This window comes from Durio zibethinus, chromosome 20 (assembly GCF_047325235.1).
Source record: "Durio zibethinus cultivar Kanyao isolate XHJ-2024 chromosome 20, ASM4732523v1, whole genome shotgun sequence".
Lineage (NCBI taxonomy): Eukaryota > Viridiplantae > Streptophyta > Magnoliopsida > Malvales > Malvaceae > Durio > Durio zibethinus.
The window spans coordinates 14,574,805-14,588,651 of record NC_143181.1 but is presented as its reverse complement, the minus strand read 5'-3'; the positions used below and the strand labels follow the sequence as shown (position 1 = coordinate 14,588,651).

The 13,847-nt window shown below is 50.1% G+C and overlaps 1 non-coding gene across 1 annotated transcript; it reads right to left on the bottom strand.

Moving 5' to 3' along the window:
• Positions 1 to 11,765: 11,765 nt before the first annotated feature.
• Positions 11,766 to 13,544, bottom strand: LOC149513177 (18S ribosomal RNA). Its single transcript, XR_016330909.1, has one exon. It is a non-coding gene; the product is annotated as an 18S ribosomal RNA (ribosomal RNA).
• Positions 13,545 to 13,847: the final 303 nt, after the last annotated feature.

Below are 13,847 nucleotides of genomic sequence, written 5' to 3'. Positions count from 1 at the left end.
GGTCGATCCCCGACTTGCGCATCTTGCCCCTCTGGCCAGCTGAGCGCTCGTACGCTCGTTTCGTGGGTTAACTTAGTTATACGGAGTTCATTCCTAGTCTAAGCATATGAAGTTCATTCCCAGTCTAAGATTAGACCGGACTGAGGGTAGCAGGATCGACAGCACGTAGAGTGGGACCCGATCGATCCTCGGCTTACGCATTCTGCCCCTCTGGCCAGTTGAGCGCCCGCACGCTCGTTTCGTGGGTTGACTTAGGCATACGGAGTTCATTCTCAGTCTAAGCATATGGAGTTCATTCCCAGTCTAAGATCGGACTGGACTGAGGGTTGCGGCAGCACTTGCTGGGCTCGAGCATGTGCTGGTGCCGCATTTTTTTTCGCTCGGGACACCATCATCGAAGAATCGTCGAAGAACCTGATCAGCGGCATTGGGGTTCCAATGATTGGGGTTCCGGGGGCGGTGTGTGCACATGATGTGCGATGGGTGCTGCTACTTATCCCTCATCAAACCTCGAGAACTCACACCCCCTTAAAGAGCATTTGAGATTTTACAAGTTTGCTGCCAGTAGCCATTAAAGTGTCCGAAATGGGGACACTTTTTTCAAATGGTCACAAAATCTTGTACACATCGAGTTTTTAGCTGAATTGTTTTGTGCATGCCAAAAAAAATACAAGGATCATGTCTACCAAGTTTAGGGCCAAAACTCCTTCTAAAAAAATTTTAAAAAATCTCGCACCGTAAAAAGTTTCGAAAATCGTGAAAAATTGAAAATGAGTCGTCTTGCCATGAAACTTCACATGAAGGCTTAAGGGACCATTGTATGAATTTACAAGCCATAAAAATATCATTGGCATGGCAGAAATATGAAGATGTGCCTAAACCCACCTACCACCCTATCGATCCACGGCTTGCGCATCCCGCCTCTTTGGCCGGCATAGTGCCCATTCGCCCGCTCATTTCGTCGGTTGGCTTAGGCATACGGAGTTCATTCCCAATCTAAGATCGGACCGAACTGAGGGTTGTGGTAGTAGGATCGACAGCATGCAGAGGGAGACCCGACCGATCCCCGGCTTGCGTATCCTGCCCCTCTGGCCGGCTGAGCGCCCGCACGCTCGTTTCGTGGGTTGACTTAGTTATACGGAGTTCATTCCCAGTCTAGCATACGAAGTTCATTCCCTGTCTAAGATCAGACCGGATCGAGGGTAGCAGGATCGACAGCACGCAGAGGGGGACCCGATCGATCCCAGGCTTGTGCATCCTGCCCTTCTGGCCGGTTGAGCACCCGTACGCTCGTTTCTTGGGTTGACTTAGTTATATGGAGTTCATTCCCAGTCTAAGCATACAGAGTTCATTCCCAGTCTAAGATCGGATCGGTTCGAGGGTAGCAGGATCAGCAGCATACAGAGGGGGACCCGACCGATCCCCAGCTTGCGCATCCTGCCCTTCTAGCTGGCTGAGCGCCCGCACGCTCATTTCGTGAGTTGTTTTAGGCATACGGAGTTCATTCCCAGTCTAAGCATACGGAGTTCATTCCAAGTCTAAGATCAGACCGGACTGAAGGTTACGACAGCACATGCTGGGCTCGGGCATGTGCTGGTGCCGCATTTTTTTTTGTCCGGGGCACCATCATCGGGGCATCGTCGAAGAACTTGACCGACGGCATTGGGGTTCCGACGATTAGGGGGGCCGGGGGGGTGTGCGCACATGATGTATGATGGGTGCTGGTACTTGACCCTTATATTGGCCCCCTATCCCTCATCAAACCTTGAGAACTCACACCCCCTTAAAGAGCATTTGAGATTTTACAGGTTTGCTGCCAGTAGCCATTAAAGTGTCTGAAATGGGGACACACTTTTCAAATGGTCACAAAATCTTGTACACTTTGAGTTTTTAGCTAAATTTTTTTGTGCATACCAACAAAAATAGAAGGATCACATCTAAAAAGTTTGGGGTGAAAACTCCTTCTAAAAAAATTTAAAAAAATCCTGAACCGTAAAAAGTTTTAAAAATCATGAAAAATAGAAAACGAGTCGTCTTGCCACGAAACATCACATGAAGGCTTAAGGGACCATTGTATGAATTTACAAGCCATAAAAATGGCATTGGTACGGCAAAAATATGAAGATGTGAATAAACACACTAACCACCCTATCGATCCATGGCTTGCGCATCCCGTCCCTCTGGTCAGCGTAGTGCCCACTCGTTCGCTCGTTTCGTCGGTTGGCCTAGGCATACGGAGTTCATTCCCAGTCTAAGATTGGACCGAACTGAGGGTTACGGTAGCATGATCAGCAGCACATAGAGGGAGACCCGGTCGATCCCTAGCTTGTGCATCCTGCCCCTCTGGCCGACTGAGAGCCCGCACGCTCGTTTTGTGGGTTGACTTAGTTATACGGAGTTCATTCCCAGTCTAAGCATACGCAGTTCATTCCCAGTCTAAGATTGGACCAGACTGAGGGTAGTAGGATCGACAGCATGCAGAGGGGGACCCGACCCATCCCAGGCTTGCGTATCCTACCCCTCTAGCCGGTTGAGCGCCCGCACGCTCATTTCGTGGGTTGACTCAGGCATACGGAGTTCATTCCCAATCTAAGCATACGGAGTTCATTCCCAGTCTAAGATCGGATCAGACCGAGAGTTGTGGCAGCATATGCTGGGCTCGGGCATGTGCTGGTGCCGCATTTTTTTTCGCTCGGGGCACCATCGCCGAAGCATCACCGGAGAACCTGACCGACGGCATTGGGGTTTCAACGATTGGGGGGGTCGGGGGGGTTGTGCGTAGAAGATGTGCAATGGGTGTTGGTACTTGGCCCTTATATTGGCCCCCTATCCCTCATCAAACCTCAAGAACTCACACCCCCTTAAAGAGCATTTGAGATTTTACAGGTTTGCTGCCATTTGCTATTAAAGTGTCTGAAATGGGGACACTTTTTTCAAATGGTCACAAAATCTTGTACACTTCGAGTTTTTGGCTGAATTTTTTTTTGCATGCCAAAAAAAATAAAAGGATCACGTCTACTAAGATTGGGGCCAAAACTCCTTCTAAAAAAATTTTAAAAAATCCTGAACCGTAAAAAGTTTCAAAAATCGTGAAAAATAGAAAACGAGTCGTCTTGCCATGAAACTCCACATGAAGGCTTAAGGGACCATTGTGTGAATTTACAAGCCATAAAAATGGCATTGGCATGGCAGAAATATGAAGATGTGCCTAAACACACCTACCAGCTTATCGATTCGCGGCTTGCGCTTCTCGCCCCTCTAGCCGGCGTAGTGCCCACCCGCCCGCTCGTTTCATCGATTGGCTTAGGCATACAGAGTTCATTCCCAGTATAAGATTGGACCGAATCGAGGGTTGTGGTAGTAGGATCGATTGCACGTAGAGGGAGACCCAGTCGATCCCCGGCTTGCGCATCATGCCCCTCTGGCCGGCAGAGCGCCCGCACGCTCGTTTCGTGGGTTAACTTAGTTATACGGAGTTCATTCCCAATCTAAGCATATGAAGTTCATTCCCAGTCTAAGATCTGACTGGACTGAGGGTCGCAAGATCGACAGCATGCAAAGGTGGACCCAATCGATCCCCGGCTTACGCATCTTGCCCCTCTGGCCGGCAGAGCACTCGCACGCCCATTTTGTGGGTTGACTTAGGCATACGAAGTTCATTCCCAATCTAAGCATACGAAGTTCATTCCCAGTCGAAGATCGGATCAGATCGAAGGTTGCAGCAGCACATGCTGAGCTCGAGCATGTGCTGGTGCCACATTTTTTTTCGGCCAAGGCACGATCGTTGGAGCATAGTCGGAGAACTTGACTGGCGGCATTGGGGTTCCGGCGATTGGGGGGGCCAGGGGGGTTGTGCACACTTGATGTGTGATGGGTGTTGGTAATTGGCTCTTATATTGGCCCCCTATCCCTCATCAAACCTCGAGAACTCACACCCCCTTAAATAGCATTTGAGATTTTACAGGTTTGCAGCCAGTAGCCATTAAAGTGTCTGAAATGGGGACACCTTTTTCAAATGGTCACAAAATCTTGTACACTTCGAGTTTTTAGCTGAATGTTTTTATGCATGCCAACAAAAATACAAGGATCACGTCTACCAAGTTTAGGGCCAAAACTCCTTCTAAAAAAACTTTTAAAAAATCCCAAACCGTAAAAAGTTTCAAAAATCATGAAAAATAGAAAACGAGTCGTCTTGCCATGAAACTTCACATGAAGGCTTAAGGGGCCATTGTATGAATTTACAAGCCATAACAATGGCATTGGCATGGTAGAAATATGAAGATGTGCCTAAACCCACCTACCACCCTATCGATCCACGGTTTGCGCATCCCGCCTCTCTGGCCGGCGTAGTGCCCGCCCGCTCATTTTGTCGATTGGCTTAGGCATACCGAGATCATTCTTAGTCTAAGATTGGATCAGACCGAGGGTTGCGATAGCAGGATCGATAGCACGTAGAGCGAGACCTGGCCGATCCCCGGCTTGCGCATCCTGTCGCTCTGGCCGGCTGAGCGCCCGCACACTCATTTCGTGGGTTGACTTAGTTATACGGAGTTCATTCCCAGTCTAGCATACAGAAAGATCGGATCGAACCAAGGGTAGTAGGATCGGCAGCACGCAAAGGGGGACCCGACCGATCCCCGGCTTGCGCATCCTACCCCTCTGGCCGGCTGAGCGCCCGCACACTCGTTCCGTGGGTTGACTTAGGCATACGGAGTTCATTCCCAGTCTAAGCATACGGAGTTCATTCCCAGTCTAAGATCAGACTGGACTGAGGGTAGCAAGATCGACAGCACGTAGAGGGGGACCTGACCGATCCCCGACTTGCGCATCCTGCCCCTCTGGCTGGTTGAGCGCCCGCATGCTCGTTTCATTGGTTGACTTAGGCATACGGAGTTCATTCCCGGTCTAAGCATACGGAGTTCATTCCCAGTCTAAGATCGGACCAGACCGAGGGTTGCGGCAGCACATGCTGGGCTCGAGCATGTGTTGGTGCCACATTTTTTTTAGCCCAGGGCACCATCGCCGGAGCATGGCCGGAGAACCTGACCGACGGCATTGGGGTTCCGGCTATTGGGGGGTCAGGGGGTGTGCACTCATGATGTGCGATGGGTGCTGGTACTTGGCCCTTATATTGGCCCCCTATCCCTCATCAAACCTCAAGAGCTCACACCCACTTAAAGAGCATTTGAGATTTTACAGGTTTGCTACCAGTAGCCATTAAAGTGTCTGAAATGGGGACACTTTTTTCAAATGGTCACAAAATCTTGTACACTTTGAGTTTTTAGCTGAATTTTTTTGTGCATGCCAACAAAAATACAAGGATCACGTCGACCAAGTTTGAGGCCAAAAATTCTTCCAAAAAAATTTTAAAAAATCTCGAATCGTAAAAAGTTTCAAAAATCATGAAAAATAGAAAATGAGTTGTCTTGCCATGAAACTTCACATGAAGGCTTAAGGGAAAATTGTATAAATTTACAAGCCATAAAAATGGCATTGGCATGGTAGAAATATGAAGATGTGCCTAAACCCACCTACCATCCTATCGATCCACGGCTTGTGGATCTCGTCTCTCTGGCCGGCGTAGTGCCCGCCCATCCACTCATTTCATCGGTTGGCTTAGGCATACGGAGTTCATTCCCAGTCTAAGATCGAACCGGACCGAGGGTTGCGGCAGTAGGATCGACAGCATGTAGAGGGAGACCCGATCGATCCTCGACTTGCGCTTCTTTCCCATTTGGTCGGTTGAGTGCCCGCACACTCATTTCGTGGGTTGACTTAGTTATACGGAGTTCATTCCCACTCTAAGCATACGGAGTTCATTCCCAGTCTAAGATCGGATCGGACCGACGGTAGCAGGATCGGCAGCACGCAGAGGGGACTCGATCGATCCCCATGGTAGTAGGATCAGTAGCATGCAGAGGGAGACCCGACTAATCCCTGGCTTACGCATCCTGCCCCTCTGGCCGACTGGACGCCCACACGCTCGTTTCATGGGTTGACTTAGTTATACGGAGTTCATTCCCAGTTTAAGCATACGAAATTCATTCCCAGTCTAAGATTGGACTAGACCGAGGGTAGCAGTATTGACAGCACGCAGAGGGTGACCCGACCGATCCCCGGCTTGTGCATCCTGCCCCTCTGGCCGGCTGAGCACCTGCACGCTCGTTTCGTGGGTTGACTTAGGCATACGGAGTTCATTCCCAGTCTAAGCGTAAGGAGTTCATTCACAGTCTAAGATTGGACCAGACCGAGGGTTACGGTAGCACATACTGGGCTCGAGCATGTGCTGCCGTATTTTTTTTCGCCTGGGGCACCATCGCTAGAGCATCACCGGAGAACCTGACCGATGGTATTGGGGTTTCGACGATTGGGGGGTTCGGGAGGGGGGATGTGCGCACATGATGTGCGATGGGTGCTGGTACTTGGCCCTTATATTAGCCCCCTATCCCTTATCAAACCTTGAAAAACTCACACCCCCGTAAAGAGCATTTCAGATTTTACAGGTTTGCTGCCAGTAGCCATTAAAGCGTCCGAAATGGGGACACTTTTTTCAAGTGGTCACAAAATCTTGTACACTTCGAGTTTTTAGCTGAATTTTTTTGTGCATGCCAACAAAAATACAAGGATCACGTCTACCAAGTTTGGGGCCAAAATTCCTTCTAAAAAATGTTTAAAAAATCCCGAACTGTAAAAAGTTTCAAAAATCATGAAAAATAGAAAATGAGTTGTCTTGCCATGAAACTTCACATGAAGGCTTAAGGGACCATTGTATGAATTTACAAGCCATAAAAATGGCATTGGCATGGCAAAAATATGAAGATGTGCCTAAACCCACCTACCACCCATCGATCCATGGCTTGCGCATCCCGCTTCTCTGGCCAGCGTAGTGCCCGTCCGTTCGCTCGTTTCGTCGTTTGGCTTAGGCATACGAAGTTCATTCCTAGTCTAAGATCAGACCATACCGAGGGTTGTGGTAGCAGGATCGACAGCACGCAGAGGGAGACCCGACCAATCCTCGACTTGCGCATCCTACCTCTCTGGTCGGCTGAGCACCCGCACGCTCGTGTCATGGGTTGACTTAGTTATACGGAGTTCATTCCTAGTCTAAGCATACGGAGTTCATTCCCAGTCTATGATCGGACCAGACCGAGGGTAGCAGAATCGATAGCATGTAGAGGGGGACCGATCGATCCCTGGCTTGCCTATCCTGCCCCTCTGGCCGGTTGAGTGCCCGCATGCTCGTTTCGTGGGTTGACTTACTCATACGAAGTTCATTCCCAGTCTAAGCATACGGAGTTCATTCCCAGTCGAAGATCAGATCAGACCGAGGGTTGCGACAGCACATGCTAGGCTTAGGCATGTGCTGGTGCCGTATTTTTTTTCACCCGGGGCACCATCGTCGGAGCATCACCGGAGAACCTGACCGACGGCATTGGGGTTCTGGCGATTGAAAGGCGCCGAGGGGGGGTGTACGCACATGATGTGTGATAGGTACTGGTACTTGGCCCTTATATTGGCTCCCTATCCCTCATTAAACCTCGAGAACTCACACCCCCTTAAAGAGCAATTGAGATTTTATAGGTTTGCTGCCAGTAGCCATTAAAGTGTCTGAAATGGGGACACTTTTTTCAAATGGTCACAAAATCTTACACACTTCGAGTTTTTAGCTGAATTGTTTTGTGCATGCCAACAAAAATACAAGGATCACATCTACCAAGTTTGGGGCCAAAAATCCTTCTAAAAAAATTTTAAAAAATCTTGAACCGTAAAAAGTTTCAAAAATCATGAAAAATAGAAAACGAGTTGTCTTGCCATGAAACTTCACATGAAGGCTTAAGGGACCATTGTATGAATTTACAAGCCATAAAAATGGCATTGGCATGGCAGAAATATGAAGATGTGCCTAAAGCCACCTACCAACCTATTGATCCACGGCTTGTGCATCCCGCCTCTCTGGCCGGCGTAGTGCCCGCCTGCCCGCTCATTTCATCGGTTGGCTTAGGCATACGGAGTTCATTCCCAGTCTAAGATTGGGCCAGATCGAGGGTTGCTGAAGCAGGATCGGCAGCACGTAGAGGGAGACCCGATCGATCCTCGGTTTACGCATCCTACCCCTTTGCGTGTGGGCGCTCAACCAACCAGAGAGGCAGAATGCGAAAGCCGGGGATTGGCTCGGTCTCCCTCTGCGTGCTGTCGATCTCGTCGCAGGTCCTGCTATTGTAACCTTTGGTCTGGTCTGATCTTAGACTGGGAATGAACTTCGTATGCCTAAGTCAACCCACGAAACGAGCAGGCAGGCACTACGCCGGCCAGAGAGGCGGGATGCGCAAGCCGTGGATCGATCGGGTGGTAGGTGGGTTTAGGCACATCTTCATATTTCTGCCATGCCAAAGCCATTTTTATGGCTTGTAAATTCATACAATAGTCCCCTAAGCCTTCATGTGAAGTTTCATTGCAAGATGACTCGTTTTCTATTTTTCATGATTTTTGAAACTTTTTGCGGTTCAAATTTTTTTAAAATTTTTTTAGAAGGGGTTTTGGCCCCAAATTTTGTAGACGTGATCCTTCTATTTTTTTTGCCTGCACAAAAAAATTCAGCTAAAAACTCGAAGTGGAGAAAATTTTGTGACCATTTGAAAAAAGTGTCCCCATTTTAGACACTAGAATGGCTACTGGCAGAAAACCTGTAAAATCTCAAATACTCTTTAAGGGGGTGTGAGTTCTCAGAGGTTTGATGAGGGATAGGGGGCCAATATAAGGGCCAAGTACCGGCACCCATCGCACATCATGTGCACACACCTTCGGCCCCCCCAATCGTCGAAACCTTAGTGCCGCCGTTCAGGTTCTCCAGCGATGCTCCGACGATGCTCCGATGATGCTGCCCCAGGTGAAAAAAATATGGCACCAGCACATGCCCGAGCCCAGCATGTGTACCGTGGCTCAAAATTGCACTTTGACCAAGGCCTCGACCATCAATGGCACATGATGGTGCATGGTGATGGCACATGCATCGACCATCATCGGCACAGGCTGCCCATTGGTATGGGCACTTACCTCGATCGCCATGGGGACAAGCTAGGCCCACACCAGGGCCCAGCATGTGCCGATGTCGCTTGAGGTGACCGCCCGTACCAGGGCCCAACATGTGCCGATGGTGATCGAGGTGACCGACCGCACCAGGGCCCAGCGTGTGCTGATGGTGATCGATCAGCGTGTGCCAATGGTGTTCGAGGTAACCGCCCGCACCAGGGCCCAGTGTGTGTCGATGGTGATCGAGGTGATCTCCCGTACTGAGGCCTAGCATGTGTCGATGGTGCTCGAGGCAACCGCCTGCACCAGGGCCCAACGTGTGGCGATGGTGATCGACCAGTGTGTGCCGATGGTGTTCGACGCAACCGCTCGCACCAGGGCCCAACGTGTGTCGATGGTGATCGAGGAAACCACCCGCACCAGGGCTCAGCATGTGCCGATGGTGCTCGAGGCAACCCCCCGCACTGGGGCCCAACGTGTACCGATGGTGATTGAGGCAACCGCCCGTACCAGGGCCTAGCATGTGCCGATGGCGATCGACCAGCATGTGCCGATGGTGTTCGAGGCAACCGCCCTCACCATGGACTAGTGTGTGCCGATGGTGATTGAGGCAACTGCCCGCACCGGGGCCTAGCATGTGTCGATGGTGTTCGACGCAACCGCCCGTACCGGGGCCATCTTCTGCTATCGATGGCGCTCGAGGTAATAGCCCGCACCAAGGGCTGGCTTGTGCCAATGGTGCTCGAGGCAACCGCCCGTACCAGGACCCAGCGTGTACTAATAGTGTTCGAGGTAACCACCCGCACCAGGGCCCAACGTGTGTCGATGGTGTTCGGCACAATCGCCCGCACCAGGGGCCATCTTCTACCGATGGTGGTCGAGGTAACCGCCCGCACCAGGGCCCAGTGTGTGCCGATGGTACTAGAGGCAACTGCCCACACCAGGGCCCAGCTTGTGCCCATGGCGATCGAGGTAAGTGCCCATACCAAAGGGCAGCCTGTGCCGATGATGGTCGATGCATGTGCCATCACCATGCACCATCATGTGCCATTGATGGTCAAGGCCTTGGTCGAAGTTCAATTTTGAGCCACGGTGCACATGCTGGGCTTGGGCATGTGCTGGTGCCGTATTTTTTTCACCCGAGGTAGCATCATCAGAGCATCGTCGGAGCATCGTCGGAGAACCTGACCGACGGCATTGGGGTTTCGACGATTGGGGGGGCCGGGGGTGTGTGCACATGATGTGCGATGGGTGCTGGTACTTGGCCCTTATATTGGCCCCCTATCCCTCATCAAACCTCTGAGAACTCACACCCCCTCAAAGAGCATTTGAGATTTTACAGGTTTTCTGCCAGTAGCCATTCTAGTGTCTAAAATGGGGACACTTTTTTCAAATGGTCACAAAATCTTCTCCACTTCGAGTTTTTAGCTAAATTTTTTTGTGCAGGCAAAAAAAAATAGAAGGATCACGTCTACAAAATTTGGGGCCAAAACCCCTTCTAAAAAAATTTTAAAAAATCCCGAACCGCAAAAAGTTTCAAAAATCATGAAAAAAAGAAAACGAGTCATCTTGCAATGAAACTTCACATGAAGGCTTAGGGGACTATTGTATGAATTTACAAGCCACAAAAATGGCATTGGCATGCCAGAAATATGAAGATGTGCCTAAACCCACCTACCACACGATCGATCCACGACTTGCGCATCCCGCCTCTCTAGCCGGCGTAGTGCCCGCCTGCTTGTTTCATGGGTTGACTTAGGCATACGGAGTTCATTCCTAGTCTAAGATCAGACCAGACCAAGGGTTACAATAGCAGGACCTGCGACGAGATCGACAGCACGTAGAGGGAGACCGAACCAATCCCCGGCTTTCGCATTCTGCCTCTCTGGTTGGTTGAGCGCCCACACGATCGTTTCATGGGTTGACTTAGGCATACGGAGTTCGTTCCCAGTCTAAGCATACGGAGTTCTTTCCCAGTATAAGATCAGACCGGATCGAGGGTTACGACAGCAGGACCGGTAACGGGATCGATAGCACGCAGGGGGGATCGGGTCGATCCCCGGCTTGCGCATCCTGCCTCTCTAGCCAGCTAAGCGCCCGCACGCTAGTTTCATGGGTTGGCTTAGGCATACGGAGTTCATTCCATGTCTAAGCCCCTGTCGGACTGAGGGTTGTGGTAGCTGGAGCGAAAGTGGGATCGACAGTAGCACGCAAAGTGGGGCCGAGCCAATCCCCGGCTTTCGCATCCTGCCTCTCCGGATGGCTCAGTGCCCGCACACTCGTTTCGTGGGTTGTCTTAGGCATGCGGCGTTCATTCCCGATCTAAGCCCCAGTCAGACCGAGGGATCGACAGTAGCACGTAGAGGCTTAGCTTGTGCATCCTGCCGTTTCGACTGGCTCAGTGCCCGCATGCTCGTTTCGGGGGTTGACTTAGGCATATGGGGTTCATTCTTGGTCTAAGCCCTAGCCAGACCGAGGGACCGACAGCGGGATCGATAGCAGCACTCAGAGGGGGACCGGGCCGATCCTCGGCTTGTGCATCCTGGCTTTCTGGCCGGTTGAGTGCCCGTACGCTCGTTTCATGGTTTACTTAGGCATACATAGTGCATACTAGGGGGAGCAAAGCGACCGTCGTACCCTCCTGGGGCCGAAGGGGGCTCAGGGCACAGGAGCACCCTCGCCCCCTCGGTGTTTCGTTAACACATCTGTGGGTCATCCGTCGAGCAAGGTTTCAACAATGATCCTTCCGCAGGTTCACCTACAGAAACCTTGTTACGACTTCTCCTTCTTTTAAATGATAAGGTTCAGTGCACTTCTCACAACGGCACGAGCGGTGGACCGTCCATGTCGCCGCGATCTGAACACTTCATTGGACCATTCAATCGGTAAGAGTGACGGGCGGTGTGTACAAAGGGTAGGGATGTAGTCAACATGAGCTGATGACTCGTGCTTACTAAGAATTCCTCGTTGAAGACCAACAATTGCAATGATCTATCCCCATCACGATGAAATTTCAAAGATTACCCGGACCTGTCGGCTAGGGCTATAGACTCGTTGAATACATCAATGTAGCACGCGTGTGGCCCAGAACATCTAAAGGCATCACAGACCTATTATTGCCTCAAACTTCCTTGGTCTAAGCGGCCATAGTCCCTCCAAGAAGCTAGCCATGAAGGATCACCTCCACGTAGCTAGTTAGTAGGCTGAGGTCTCGTTCGTTAACAGAATTAACCAGACAAATCGCTCCACCAACTAAGAACGGCCATGCACCACCACCCATAGAATTAAGAAAGAGCTCTCAGTCTGTCAATCCTTACTATGTCTGGACCTGGTAAGTTTCCTCGTGTTTAGTTAAATTAAGCCGTAGGCTCCACTCCTGGTGGTGCCCTTCCATCAATTCCTTTAAGTTTCAACCTTGCGACCATACTCCCCCCGGAACCCAAAGACTTTGATTTCTCATAAGGTGCCGACAAAGTCCTAAAAGTAACATCTGTCGATCCCTGGTCGGCATCGTTTATGGTTGAGACTAGGACGGTATCTGATCGTTTTTGAGCCCCCAACTTTCATTCTTGATTAATCAAAACATCCTTGGCAAATGCTTTCGCAGTTGTTCATCTTTCATAAATCCAAGAATTTCACCTCTGACTATGAAATACGAATGCCCCCGACTGTCCCTTTAATCATTACTCTGATCCCGAAGGCCAACACAATAGGATCGAAATCCTATGATGTTATCCCATGCTAATGTATACAAGCATAGGGCTACTTTGAGCACTCTAATTTCTTCAAAGTAACAGCGTCGGAGCACATCACTGGCAGTAGGGATGAGTAGACCGGTGCTCAACATGAGGCAGACCGAACGACCCAACCCTAGTTCCAACTATGAGCTTTTTAATTGCAATAACTTAAATATACGCTATTGGAGTTGGAATTACCGCAGCTGCTGGCACCAGACTTGCCCTCCAATGGATCCTTGTTAAGGGATTTAGATTGTACTCATTCCAATTACCAAACTCAAAGAGCCCGGTATTGTTATTTATTGTCACTACCTCCTCATGTCAAGATTGGGTAATTTGCGCGCCTGCTGCCCTCCTTGGATGTGGTAGCCGTTTCTCATGCTCCCTCTCCGGAATCAAACCCTAATTCTCTGTCACCCATCACCATTATAGTAGGCCACTATCCTACCATCAAAAGTTGATAGGGTAGAAATTTGAATGATGCATCATTGGCACAAAGGCCGTGCAATCCGTTGAGTTATCATGAATCATCAGAGCAACAGGCATAGCCCGTGTCGACCTTTTATCTAATAAATGCATCCCTTCCAGAAGTCGGGGTTTATTGCACGTATTAGCTCTAGAATTACTACGGTTATCCGAGTAGTAGATACCATCAAACAAACTATAATTGATTTAATGAGCCATTCACAGTTTCACAGTCTGAATTAGTTCATACTTACACATGCATGGCTTAATCTTGGAGACAAGCATATGACTACTGGCAGGATCAACTAGGTAGCATTCCTTCGAGACATTGGAACCACGTGGGCCTCGACACACTAACCGAGCTACGGAGAGAGCCTGACACGAAGCGTAAGTGTCGTACGTGTCGAGCACGTGAAATGCATATCATCGGACAAATGGGGGCTGAGAGCCCGCGCCCGCTAAACATTCTGCATCCGAGAGCATAATTGAACGTCGGTGCACCAATGCGGCCACGGATGATTGGGTGGCACGCTTGGGACACCAGACGCGATTGACGTTCGACCTGTGGCCCCTCAGGACATGAGACAGATGAGGGATGGTAAGACATCCAATTTC